This window comes from Vicia villosa, linkage group LG4 (assembly GCF_029867415.1).
Source record: "Vicia villosa cultivar HV-30 ecotype Madison, WI linkage group LG4, Vvil1.0, whole genome shotgun sequence".
NCBI lineage: Eukaryota > Viridiplantae > Streptophyta > Magnoliopsida > Fabales > Fabaceae > Vicia > Vicia villosa.
Genome location: NC_081183.1, coordinates 134,775,499 through 134,789,458, shown reverse-complemented (window position 1 = coordinate 134,789,458; position 13,960 = coordinate 134,775,499). Strand labels below are relative to the sequence as shown.

The following is a 13,960-nucleotide window of genomic DNA, read 5'->3' as shown; positions in this document are numbered from 1 at the left end:
TGTCCCAGTAGATCACAGGCGTTCTAAGACATGTAATGTGAAGATCTTTCATGAGGTATAGGAGCCATTGAAGCTCGCATGTAGCTGCAGCAAGGGCCCGATATTCCGCCTCCGAAGAAGAACGAGAAACCGTGAGCTGTTTCTTAGTGCGCCATGAGATAAGAGATCTACCAAGAAAAAAACACTGGCCTGACACAGATCTGCGAGTATCCAAACATCCTGCCCAGTCAGCATCAGAGTAACCATTTAGTTGGAGACAAGAATCGCGTGGAAAGAAAATGCCTCGAGCCGGACATGATTTAAGATAACGTAAAACTCTACATGCAGCATTGAAGTGAGTGACTGTAGGAGTGGCAAGGAATTGACTAAGTTGTTGTGTGCTGAAGGTGATGTCAGGTCGAGTGGCATTAAGATACAAGAGGCGACCAACAAGTCGACGGTAAGAGGGGATGTCATGATATGGGGTACTTGAGTCTTGGTGCAGTTTGACTGCAGGGTCAGAAGGAGTAGTAATTGGCTTGGACTCAAGGAAACCAGAATCTTCCAATAAATCCAGACAATACTTACGTTGATTGAGAAAGATTCCTGTCTTAGATTGAGCAACCTCAATGCCAAGAAAATACTTCAATGTACCCAAGTCCTTGATTTTGAAGGCATTGTCTAGGGCAAGCTTAATAGAATTGAACTCATTCATATCATTACCAGCTAGAATGACATCATCAACGTAGACTATTAAAATAGTAATGGAGGATGATGAGCATTTTACAAACAAAGAATGATCTGATGTGGCCTGAATGTATTGATGGGCAAGAAGAAATGAGGTGAGCCTCTCATACCATCTTCTACTAGCTTGTTTAAGGCCATAGAGGGACTTGATAAGCTTGCATACCTGGTTTGGTTTGGAAGGCTGCACACCCGGTGGAATGACCATGTAAACATCTTCCTCAATATTGCCATGTAAGAAAGCATTATTTACATCAAGCTGATGTAAAAACCAATGCTTGCAAGCAGCTAAGGCAATGATGGTTCTGACTGTAGTGAGCTTGGCAACTGGTGAATAAGTATCAAAGTAATCAAGGCCTTCAATCTGGTTGTAACCCTTGGCAACCAATCGTGCTTTAAATCTGTCGATCGAGCCATTAGCTAAGTACTTGATTTTGTATACCCATCTGCAGCCAATTGGTGTGATGCCAGGTGGTAAGTCCACAATTCTCCATGTACCTGTTTTCTCGAGGGCTGACAATTCAAGTTGCATAGCCTGTTTCCAGCACTCATACTTAGAGGCCTCAGCATATGTCTTAGGTTCAGTATTTGCAACTAAGGACAATGCATAGTGAGAATAAGATGGTGATAAGTGTTTGTGTGAAATGAAATTAGAGAGAGGATATAGAGTACCTTTGGAAGAAAGATTTGAAGTAGCCAGAGAGTTGCAGATATAATCTTGCAAATAAGAGGGTTGGTGACTCACCCTTGAAGAGGTTCTAGTTGAGGGAGATGGGTTGGGTGCTATAGGGTCAGGTGTAATATGAGGGTTGGAATCTAAAGAATCTGTGGTGTTGTTAGATGAGTTATTGGTGGGAGGGGATGCAATAGTGGGTTCAGTAGGTGTAGGAAGGGAGGTTGGGGCAGTGTGTGTGAAGGTTTTGTCTTTGATAGAGGGGAAATAAGACCAAGATGTAGATGACATAGGAGTAGTAGGGATGTAAGGAAGGATATGCTCGTGGAATGTGACATTTCTAGAAACAAAGATATCATTGGTATGGAAGTCAAGGAAGATGTATCCTTTCATACCAGGTTTGTAACCAAGAAACAAAGATTTTCGGGCTTTTGGATCAAGTTTGGTGCGATGAGCTTGAAGGGAAGAGGCATAGCATAGAGATCCAAAAACCTTGAAGGAGGAAATATCAGGGAGTTTGCCATAAAGGACATGATAAGGAGATTGGTTTTGGAGAATGGGAGTAGGGACTCTATTAATGATAAAAGTTGCAAACTGAAGAGCATATGACCAGAAAACTTTGGGAAGTTTGGACTGATAGAGAATGGCACGACCAACATTTAATAAGTGTTGGTGCTTCCGTTCAACTCTACCATTCTGCTGAGGATTTTCAACACAGGATCTTTGGTGAATGATGCCTTTGGATGCATAAAAATGGTGAAGTAAAAACTCTGGGCCATTGTCAGTTCGAACGATTTTGGGTGTGATGTTAAATTGATTATGAACCATAGTAATGAAGTTTTGAACATGAGAAGAAGTTTCAGATTTGGATTTCATAAGAATGATCCACACAAACCTAGTATGATCATCTAATACAGTTAGGAAATATTTATGGTTATGTGGGGATGGAGTAGCTATAGGGCCCCAAATATCAAAGTGTAAGAGTTCAAATTTGTGTGCAGCAATAGAGGAACTCAAATGATAGGGTAATTTCTTTTGCTTGGCCAAATGGCAAATGTCACATGTGGCATCATTATCATGTACAACAGAAGAATACAATTTTGACATAATAGCTATTCTACTAGAGGAAACATGACCTAGCCTAAAGTGCCACAAGGCAGATTTAGGAATGGAGATATTTTGAGACTTGTCAACAAGACAGTTATTAGCTAAGGGTGAAAGGCTTGGATGGGAGACTGAAGAGGAAGAAAAGGCTTTGTCTTCAAGGTGAGGTTCCTTTAAGTGCAAGTTATATAAGCCATTCTCTTTGCTACCCAAACCAATCATCCTCTTGGTATTCAATTCCTGCAAAATGCAATGATCAACAGAAAAGGTAGCTGAGCATTTCAAGTCATGACATAGTTTGGAAATGGAAATGAGATTCAAATTAAAGTCAGGAGCATATAAAACATGATTGAGATAAAGTATGGGAGAGAAAATGATGTTGCCAGCATATTGAACCATAGTGCAATTTCCATTTGGTAAGGTAATTCTGACAGGATGAATTTTGTAGTAAGATTGAAACATTTCTAAAGAGGCACACACATGATCATTAGCTCCTGAATCTAAAATCCATGAAGGAAGGGATTTCTGAATAGCAGCATTACAAGTACTACCTGAGGGTTCATTAGGAGCACTTGAGGAAACCTGATTGGTAGTAGGAGTATGAGTAGAGGAAGGAATGCTGGATTGCTGTAAGAGGCTAATGAGTTGATCATATTGTGCTTGAGTGATAGGCATCTGCTGACTTGTGTTGGAAGCAACAGCAGAAGCATCAGGTAATTGAGAGGAAGAGGAAGAATCAGATTGATTGGCATTAACAGATGCTTTATTCTTGTTAAAATTGGGGTGGCCATGCTTCTGATAACAAAAGTCAACTGTATGGCCAGATTGATTACAAAAGGTGCAGACTCTAGGTGTGTTCTTGGTGTTGTTGTAGCCACCTTTGTATCTTGAGTCTTTATGTGCAGCATTAACCAAGATAGAGCTATCATCCACAACATCTACTTTCTTGTGGTGACTCTCTTCTTGAACAACAAGGGAGTAGATACGATTGATGGAAGGAAGAGGGTCCATGAGCAAGACTTGAGTCTTAACAACAGAAAAAGAATCGTTCAAGCCAGTGAGGAACTGTATGGCTTGTTCCTCAAGTTTGTGTTCTTGAGCTTTTCTCACAGCATTGCATCTGCATCGGAGAGAGCAAGTACAGATAGGTAATGGCCTGTGAGAGTAAAGTTCTTCCCACAATGCTTTCAGTTCAAGAAAATACTCCATAACAGTTTTGGTATCTTGCTTCAAATTGTTAATTTTAGATCGTAATGTGAGAATGCGAATACGATCAGCTTTAGAGAAACGCTCACGTAAATCATTCCAAGCAGTCAAAGCATAATCATGATAAAGAATTGTAGATGCAATTTGATCACTAACCGAGTTGATAATCCATGAAAGAATGAGGTGGTTACAACGTTCCCATTGAGAGAAGTTAAGATCATCATCAGGAGGAATCTCCATGGATCCATCAACAAACCTTGCCTTGTTCTTGGCTCCCAAGGCACGTTGCATGGATTTGCTCCATGACAAGTAGTTAGAGCCATCAAGCTTGGGACTGATGTTGACAGAGTTGGGACCTTCGCTTGGATGAATATAGTAGATAGAATCAAGATCAGGTTGATGAGTAGGAGCTACGCGCGGCGGCATGATTGGATCGATGAGAAATAACAGCAAGAAGCTGCAACAAGAAATGGCAAAACGAAGATGATGAAGATCTTCAACGATGAAGATCGTAACAGAGAATAAGACAGAGATATGATAAAGATCGCTAAGAAAATGAAGAGAAATTGTGAGTCGGTGAAGTGAAGCGATCGATGAAGAAAAAGGAGAATGAGAACTTGTTCATGGAGATAAAACTGATACCATATTAAGAGATTTCAACATGAACATGAAAGTGAATAAAGGTGATTCTCATTACTCATTAGGGTGAGCACAATGTGCTTTTATACAAGGTTGAGTTACATCATAAGAAGCTGAACATGTGCTACATAGAATAAAACCCTAGAGTAACTAACTAACTGAAAATAACAGAATTCAGTTAGTGTACTTTCTCTCTATCCTTTTCATCATTATTCACATACTTCAATAGTGAGGTATGGAAAGACTTAAATAAAAACTATATCGTTTAGCTCAAGACACTCCTCTTTTACAAGTGAGTTCTTATTCATGTGCTATATTTGCGTTGAAATTCAGTTGTTGCTAGATTGGGATACTTTCGTTATTAAATTTAGTGAAGCCATTGTCTTTGTGCCGATTGTTGTCATTAGAACAAAATATCTTTTCATGTCAATATTTAGACGAATGTTGGGGATACTATATTGTATAAAAATGTTAGATAAGCTTTTGGTAAGGATGTATATTGCCATCAGCTTTCACGATTCCATCAACACCATCTCTGTAAGATTTTTTCAGTGAAAGGTTTCAGATGTAGAAAAGATAGGAGTCAAGTGAGTGGGTATCTAACTAAAGTCCCACATAGTCTAATTGACAGAAAAAATTTAGGTATTCACATATAAAATGAAAGGACCTCTATATCTGACATTCACGGAGCCGTGTGATGATGACATAGCGAACTATTCTTTCGCCTTTTACTAAAGAATACCGTGTCAGCGTCACAAATAGCGGCATACGCTAATTTTTGGAAGAGTCCTCTTTGTTGATGGCTCTGCAGTTATAGTTTAAATTTATAAAGTGTATAGACTGTTTGTGTACATACAATTCCAGCAACATTGTAGCATACTTACCTAGATGGGGTCAGTAGGTGATTAAGAAGGCCTACGTGGCTTAGGAAGGTGCCTTCCATCGCACTTAAGAGGGGTGCTGGCATAAGATGTACCCAAGTGGTGGACCCTATGGGACGCTCATGATTCCTCATGATTCCTCGACCATCGTTAGAAATCAAGGAAGGCCGTGCTTATTTATGCTCAGATTTGGATATATAAGTTTTGCCGCACTTAAATGGCGTGGGAGTAATATAATGGCTTTTGTTATAACTCTAAGTTTGGGTTTATATAAACAAAATGCTTCTAATTACTCTCTTAATCTTTCCAGATTTTATTACCAAACAAAGCAGCTCTGATGTTGTTACCATTTCAACAAGCCAGGGCCAGCTTATCATGATTAGTAAAGTTTTATAGGTCACATTGTAAGTAAGTTTCTAAATTGCTTTTTTATTTTTATTTTGTGATAGTTTATTTCCTTAATTAATATTTAGTTGTCAAATGGAGACTTTCATTAAAAATTGCATGCTTATTAAAAAAAAAAAAAAAACTTTTTTCACCTCAGAAGAATTCTGCTTTGGATGGATATACTGTTTAAGCCGAATTAAATTAACTGATGATATGTGTCGGACTCTAAACTTTTAGTCTATGTCGTTTACCAGCAGTTTGATACACTGATCTCAATTCCAGTAAATGAATAGAAAATTATCTGTGTTTACTTTCAATTGAGCTGCGAATGCCTGATAATTGAGCAATGCTAGTTGTCAACTATTGTCCACGAGATACATTATTGTTTTGGAAGAAAACCCAATTGGGGGTTGGTTAATGTGTCTGATTCTCGAGGAGTGATTTTTAGAGACAAGAACCTTTTCACTTGAGGAAAAATGGAGTTCTTCAAGCTTATTTTGGATTACTTGTGAATGAAAAGATTTCCGGGGAAGATATGGAGTTGACAGTAGCTCAGTCTGTATACTCTATGTGCTTACACATTTTGTTGAGAGTGTTTTTCATTATGTTTTTGAATGAAATATGTTAAACATAACTGTTTACTATGCACGCATAACACTAAGGTAAATCCTCTTTATCTTCTACAGGGATTGTTTTGTATGCTGTATCATGATAGATTTTGATCATGAAAATGGTGAGGATTTTAAAGATGGAACCTTAGCTCAATGAGCTAATGCAACTCCTCTGTTGCAAGGTGAGTTATTACTCATTGTTGTTTCTTGTGCTATATTTGTATTGAAATCCAATTCTTGCTAGTGGATAACAGACTAAAGTCCCACATCATCTAATGCATAAGAAAACTAAATTACTCTCATATAAAATGAAAGGACCTCTAATGCTAACATTCACGGAGCCGTGTGATGATGACATAGCGAACTATTCTTTCGCCTTTTACTAAAGAATACCGTGTCAGCGTCACAATTAGCGGCATACGCTACTTTTTGGAAGAGTCCTCTTTAGTGAGGGCTCTGCAATATTAGTTTAAATTTATATTTATGTATAATATATAATTTCCATATTTAATGTTTATTATCAAACTTAGAATTCTACCAAGGTCCTGTTTTAAACTCTTACCAACTAGTGTTAGTTTCAAAGCTCCAGGTTTGTAATTAGTGTGCTTCTTCTGTTTTAAATATTAATGCTAAAATTTATCAGTTGTAACTTGTAACTGCTTAATGTAAGTTATTGCCCAAATAAGATTCCATGATTGGCATTTACAGTTGCGAACATTATAACTATAATAATTATGTAAATGACTGGGATACGCCGTTTCTTTAAACCGTCTGATCTGAAATCAATGGTTGAAATCATTTACTGCACATAAATGCATGATATTATGTTGAATTATTATCAGTAAATGTTTTAGTTCTGACTTATTATATGATTATTGAATCTTGTTTGTGTTATCAAATAACCAATTAATCTACCAAGTGCTAAGTCCACTTTTCCTAGTCATTAATATTTTCCTCTTCAGTGTTGGAATCAAACAGACCTTTCTTCATAAGTGCTCTTGGAATAACAGTTGGGCATTTGGTCTAGTGGTATGATTCTCGCTTTGGGTGCGAGAGGTCCGGAGTTCGATTCTCCGAATGCCCCACTATTTGTTTTGACTTTAAAAACAAACTCTGAGAAATAATTGGTGATGAAGCCTCACTCACATGACTCTAGTTGGATCAGTTTGTTATCAGCCAGAATCACTGTTTTTATTTTATGTATCTACTTATTTATGATGATGGACTATATGATTGGCCCATGATTGTATATATTCCAATTTTTATTGGCAATTTCTAATTCCACCCTCTTAGTTTCTCCCACACCCTTGAAAATTTAAAAATGATTTTGAAAATTTTCGGAGATGCATATTTGAACACACATTTGTTCCTTTTTTTTAAATTTTATTTTAATCGTTTTTTTATTTTTCAATTGTTTTTTTTTTATAAAAAAATTGTTGGTATTTACATATTTGTTGCATTGCTGATGCATGACTATCAAATGTGTTTATCTGAATACATCCAATAGTAAGTAAAAAAAAACACAATAGAATTTTTCGGATATGCATATTTGAAAATACATTTTTTTTCAAAAAATAAGGTTTATCCGGATACGTATATCTGAAAATATTTTTTTTCTTAAAAAATAAGATTTATTCGAATGTGCATTTTCAAAATTAAATATAATTCGAATGTGCATTTTCAAAATTAAATATAATCAAAATTTTGTGAAATTATGTGCGTTCAAAGATGTATATTCGAAAATAAAAAACATTTTTAATATCATGCCGGAGACCCGAAAGAAGGTAAGAGGATGGAAAAAAGGTAAGAGGATGGAAAAAGAAATTTCCTTTTTTATTTCATGTTCACTTCTGTTAATATATATTTTGTTGAAGACTAATGTGCCTTTTGGAAAAACATTTGCATTTTGGTTTTGGTTATGGATTAAGTAATTTGTTTTTATTTGGCTAAATTACAGTTTTGGTCCCCCTATTTTGGCCAACTCATGAAATCAGTCCCCCTATTTATTTTTTAAACAGTTTTGATCCCTCATGTCCATTTTTCATTCAAAAAACACTGTTGTGTACTATTTTTTAGACACGTAGCATACTTTTATTGACTTGGAAAAAGAAATATTAATTATTGACGACGTTTTCTTCCTTTAATCGTCTTCTTCGATGGTCGTCTTTTTCTCCCAGCTTGTTCGTTCATCTCTTTCATTCTCCAAAAAAATGCTCTCTACGTTCTCTCTCGTTCAGAAAGTATCCCACAAATACAAAAAATTGAAAACTCAACATTTTTGGACAAAAATGGACATGGAGGACCAAAACTGTTTAAAAAATAAATAGGGGGACTGATATCGTGAATTGACCAAAATAGGGGGACCAAAACTGTAATTTACCCTTTTTATTTTTAATTTTAAAGTTTATGAGAAGCACTAGAGATATAATCTCACATATTTAATACCTTATTCTTTATTGGTTAAAATCCATATAAATTCTATTAAACTTGTATAAAATAATGCGGAAACACACTAGAATTAAAATAAAGTGAAATATACAAAGTATTCAATGCACACAGAGTTTTTCTCTTTCTCTCTCCATGCATTATGTCTTAGAATTTCTCAATACCTTCCTTATTTCTATTTCCTTTTATTTATCCTTCTTTTCCTCTTCTATTTTGACCTATAATCTTTCACTTGATGATTGATTTCAATATGTTTTTATACCTCTATATATATATATATATATATATATATATATATATATATATATATATATATATATATATATATCAATTTGTTGTTCTAGCAGGCCAACTGATATTAAACACAACTTCAATTTGTCAATTGTCACCACATTTATTAACATGTCTTCAAGGTTCACACTTCCTTGAGTCTTTGTCAATGTTTTCATCCTTAAGCGGAGATTTGATGAAGTGATTACAAAGATCAATGTGTTTTATTTTTGAATGAAATGTTAAATTCTTTATCAGATGTATCTCAATATGACTATCCATGTACAATATGTTTCTCATGTGTAAAAACCCAACTATGTTAACAATTCTTTAAGCCATATCAATTCTTTGCTGCTTCTATTACTGCTACATACTCAACCTTTGTAGCAGATAAGACAACAATATTTTGTATTTGTGATATTCAACTAACTGCTCCAATATCAACGATAAATATATAGTCAGTTGTACTTCTTCGGTGATCAATATCGCCAACAAAGTCTGCGTCAACATAGCCATGTACTTTTATTTCTCCTTTTCCAAAGTAGAAACATTTATTAATGATGTCTCGTAGATACCTCAAAATCCTCTTAACAACTTTCCAATAAACTTTACTTGGATTCAACATAAACTCGCTAACAACTCCGAATACGTGACCAATGTTTGGCCTCATACATACCATTTCGTACATCAAACTTCCAATGAGTGAAGCGCATGAAATGTTAGACATGATTCTCTTTCTTTTTCTCTATGAGGATATTGATCATTGGATAGGCGAAAGTGACTCGCCAAAGGTGTGCTAACAGGTTTGACATTTTCCATGTTAAATCTTTAGTCTACACATCATATTCTCTTTCCCATTTTTTAAAATTTATTTTAAATGGTGACACTAGTAGTGTTATGCCCATGAATAGAGGTGAGAATTAGATAGTCCAAGCTAGATTTTAGAAGGCCTAAGCCTAGTCTACGATAAATACTTAAAATTTGAGTCTGGCCTATGATATATTATAGGTTCTTTTTGGCATGACCAAGCCTTTTTAAAGGCCAAATCTGACATGAAAGCCTATTTAAAAGCATATCTCACATTACAACTTTCAAATAGTCTATTTTATCTATTTTTTAAATAGACAATACAACTTTTTATATACTATTTAGGTTATTTTGTAATAGATATGCATATATACGCCCACCTATAAGGCTTCGTAGACTTTGTTTAATAGCTTAAGACAAGTCTACTTAATCATATAAGCTTTTAAAAAGTCCAAGACTAGGCTTTTTATTAAGTAAGCCAGGCCAAGCAAGACTTAAATAGGCCAGGTTATTGGCCCTTATAGGCCATCCTATCCTATTTACCATCCTTACCCATGAATTAACGTAGGATTTTAGACACACCCTCAATTTTTCGCTTCCATATCTTTACCTTTGTTAGGTCGCATTCTCCCTACTGCCACCTCCCGACCCTTATTTTTTTACCCTTCTCAAAGAACTTATGCCTTTCTACGAATGAAATTCGAGCCATTCTTTCTGCACTAGAGATATCAAACAATTAATATAAAATAGTAATAATAATGCGAGAATTAAATCATAATTTTAACTTGCCTAGTAAAGCGTCAAGATCCACTTGGTTGACTTCCACTTTAATAAATCTCTAACACTCATAATATACATATTCTTCCCGGACTCGTTGAGTCTGTCATAATTGAAGTTAGTGACTGATACATGGTCTCCCATCCACTAAAGACGAAACCTATATTCTCTTTTGCTGTCTAAAATGACCTCGGGGAAATTGTCATTTCCATAGTCTCGAAAGAATTTCTTCTTCCAGTTCTTGTAGTTTAAGCAATATAAAGAAACTCACTATTAATGAGGGAACTTATGTAAACCTATTTACCTTTATAAACTTTTTTTTTTATCTGTATAAAGAGAAGAAAACACCCATGATAGGTGGGATCCCCGACCCCCTACATAAGATTTTGAACCCCCATACAAAATCAAAATTATTGGGGTGAAGTTGGGACGGGGAGATGTTAATCGTTCTTAATACCATAAACTCAAAGAGAGTGAGGGTGATATTCTCTCCAGATCCCATAAAATACACACAAACACCAAGAAGTACTCGTCTACTATTATTTGAGAGAACTCCTCATGCATGCCTTCTCGCATTCCACGCATGGTTCTAAAAGAACACATTCCTTGTAACACCCTTCTAAATCTCGTAGAAAATATAGCATAAGTCAACATATCAATTCAAGGGTGTCACACATAATTCAAAACCACAAACATACATGTCTTGCTCAATAACACTTAGAATAAAATTTGCGTTTTTTTTCATAAACTTCAACATATGCACTTTTGCAGCGGAATCACATTCATTCGGACAAACACAATTATTGTCTCATAATAAGTTCACTTTATTGAAAAACATAGGCATAAAAGTCAAACATCACATATACTTATTAAAATAGCAAAATAGAGAAAGAATTTAAAATATCCTTCAAAAATATGAAACAAAATGTTCCCCAGTGTTACATGACCAGAGCACGACCTATAATCCAAAAATGCAAAATAAAATAAGGTAGCTTCTCCAGCTCCAAGCACACTAGTACCAACTCTAATCTTTGGTACCTGAGCGATGCCGTTATAAAACATCATTCCAACAGAAGGGTGAGAATTCACATCATCATAGAAAGTATATAATGATATATAATGAATAACATACATACACAAATATGAATTCACCACACTTCATATATTTCACATACATAGCATCACTCAATCACAATACTAGTTTCAATAATACACCCACACTTTACATTTTCACAAAATGCATCATTTCCACATAATTCACACAATTCCATAATTTCACATAAGTACAATATGACTCAATGTAATACTCATGCATGTGGTATCAATTACCAATTACTTTATTCGGTTTTTACATTTAAATCGGGTTCGTCCCCTAGACCAACAACATAATAAAAACCCATTCCCTAAGCTTTCAAACCCCACTCTAAGTTTGGGACAAGTCACTAGTTCCCACGGAACTAACAAACATCGCCTCTTGACCAAATGCTTCATGTGCAATTACAAGAACCATATGCAATTAAGACCATTCTCTAATCTTAACATCCATGCATATCTTCAATAATTCATCACACTTGAATTACCACACATTTGCACATACATACACATACTTTTGAATTGTTCACATACAATTCATATTCATAGTATCCTTGCACCAAAACATCATCACAACACATAGTAAACAATGTACAAAACATCGTTAAAATCCAACATCAATCACCAATACACATAACACATATGGATGTCATTTTACACAACCACACAATGATTAAATCACCTACTGCAACAAAACTATTTGTATTGAAAAGATTATCGCGCTAGCTTTCTAACGCTTTGAACGACACTCAAAACAGACTTACGATTTGAAAGTTGTGAACTTTTGAAAATATATAAAAATGTTGTTTTCGCGAGCTCGCTTAGCCAACCAAAGCAGCTTAGTGGGATCACCTGAAACCAAAAACATTTCTTGCACAGACAACATTCTCTATATGTAATTCCTCCACCCAAAAACACATTATAACACCCAAATTTTTACGATTTAAGGCATTATAACCTATATCTAACTTGTATTTTCAAATAGAAACATCATAACACAATTAATCATTATATTCAATGATTTCACATCATAACCTAACAATTTCAAAACCATGGAAATTTAGGGATTTCATCCTAAACATGAATCTACCCATCATACATCATCATAAAATTCCCACAACAATGTAAAAATCCACCCTTACCTTGTTTTCCGACCGATTCTTCTAAGTTTCCTCTCGGTGTTCTTCCCTCTTTTCCTCTTTTCTACGTAAACCCTTTTTCGCTTCTCTTACTAACTTTTCTAATTTCCTCTTTTTTATTAAACCCTTAACAATACACTAACTCTAGTAATCACTATTGTGCTTACTAACACACCCCCACATTTACCCTTCACATTTCATCATTAGGCCCAATTACTTATTATTATACTATTTCTACAATTCTCACTTAATAAAATAATTCCATAAAAACCGACATTATTACTTATTATAATTCTATGGTTTCGACATATTTAACCCGACTAACCCATCACATAGAACACCTATCAAATAATATAAACAAAACCAATTAATCACAAAATCAAACAATTAATTAATTAATCTAAAATATATAATTAATTACTAAAATTGGGGTGTTACATTCCTCATTGCTAGTAGAAAAGATCTTTAGTTCCTCACTAAACTTCATTCACTCTTGCTTCAATAATGAAGAGATATTCAATGTTTTCCACATTGTCACTGAAATGATCCAAGCTTGTGTCGCTAGAGGCCATCGTCAATCTCACTGTCTTTGTCTCGGATTTTGAGAAATAGGAGACCAAAATTACATCATTGTCTCAACGAGCTAGAACACGAGTTCAGCACATGGACAATGTTGCATCTTGATATAACCACGAGGTGAGTCATCCACCACACTCCCTGATGAACCAGGGTTCTTTTAATCATGAACAATAAAATAATCTCAAGATTCTGCACATATCACTAGGTCACAAAATAAAATGTAAAAACGTAATAATAAAGTTTTTTTATGGTTTTCTTAAATAAATTGCATAGAAAGATATAAAAACAATTCTAGTTGGTTAGAGAGAGAGAGAGAGAGAGAGAGAGAGAGAGAGAGAGAGAGAGAGAGAGAGAGAGAGAGAGAGAGAGAGAGAGAGAGAGAGAGAGAGAGAGAGTAGGGGTGTTCGCGGTGCAGTTTGGGCGGTTTTGACGAAAAAAATCATCCGAACCGCAAGAGAAAAAATCGTGCGATTTGGTTTGGTTCGGTTGGCTTTTAAAAAAAATCCGAACCAAACCAAACCAAACTAATGCGGTTTGGTTCGGTTCGGTTGGTTCGGTTTTTTATAAATATTTTATTGAACCATACATATACATATAGATGACAACATAACTTTGTATTTAGACATT

At 35.2% G+C, this 13,960-nt stretch overlaps 3 non-coding genes across 3 annotated transcripts; all 3 read left to right on the top strand.

Moving 5' to 3' along the window:
* The first annotated feature begins 5,033 nt into the window (after positions 1-5,033).
* Positions 5,034-5,150, top strand: LOC131600761 (U5 spliceosomal RNA). The gene has a single exon (XR_009283371.1). It is a non-coding gene; the product is annotated as a U5 spliceosomal RNA (small nuclear RNA).
* A 1,413-nt stretch (positions 5,151-6,563) lies between these two features.
* LOC131600760 (U5 spliceosomal RNA) lies at positions 6,564-6,680 on the top strand. The gene has a single exon (XR_009283370.1). It is a non-coding gene; the product is annotated as a U5 spliceosomal RNA (small nuclear RNA).
* Positions 6,681-7,236: 556 nt separating this feature from the next.
* On the top strand, positions 7,237-7,308 carry TRNAP-UGG (transfer RNA proline (anticodon UGG)). Its single transcript has one exon. It is a non-coding gene; the product is annotated as a tRNA-Pro (tRNA).
* Positions 7,309-13,960: the final 6,652 nt, after the last annotated feature.